An 892-nucleotide genomic window follows, 5' to 3' on the forward strand; every position below is an offset into this window, starting at 1 on the left:
GTATGTGTGTGTGCGTGCGTGTGTGTGTGTGTGTATGTTTATGTGCATGTGTGTAGAGGCCCAAACATATCTGGACTGGTATGTAGCAGCATTGGTCCGGGGAGGCGTGCGACTTCAGGCCAGACAGGATAAATGGTGGGCAGAATGTGACCACAGCTCCAGACTTTCAAGTGCTGCCTGTTGCTTGTTGGCCCTGGGCGGTTTACACCTCAAGTGGTTGAGTAGCCGGGGGAAACAACACAACAAGCTAAGTTCTCTATTGATTTATTACTCAACCTAAAGTCTATACTACTCAACCTAAACACCAAGGACAACTAGGAAAAGTCCATTCATCTATACTGAACAAAAATATAAACGCAACATATAAAGTGTTGGTCCCATGTTTGATGAGCTGAAATAAAATATCCCAGAAATGTTCCATACTCACAAAAAGCTCACTTCTCTCAAATTTTGTGCAAACATATGTTTACATCCCTGTTAGTGAGCATTTCTCCTTTGCCAAGATAATCCATCCACCTGACATGTGTGGCATATCAAGAACCTGATTAAACAGCATGATCATTACATAGGTGCACCTTGTGCCAGGGACAATAAAAGGCCACTCTAAAATGTTACATTTTGTCACACAACATTATGCCACAGATGTCTCAAGTTTTGAGGGAGCGTGCAATTGGTACGCTGACTGCAGGAATGTCCACCGGAGCCATTGCCAGAGAATTGAATGTTAATTTCTCTATCCAACGTCGTTTTAGAGAATTTGGCAGTACGTCCAACCTGCCTAACAACCGCAGACCAAGTGTAACCACGCCAGCCCAGGACCTCCACATCCAACTTCTTCACCTACGTGAGCATCTGAGATCAGCCACCCGGACATCTGATGAAACTGAGAATT

This window comes from Oncorhynchus kisutch, linkage group LG24, assembly GCF_002021735.2.
Source record: "Oncorhynchus kisutch isolate 150728-3 linkage group LG24, Okis_V2, whole genome shotgun sequence".
Lineage (NCBI taxonomy): Eukaryota > Metazoa > Chordata > Actinopteri > Salmoniformes > Salmonidae > Oncorhynchus > Oncorhynchus kisutch.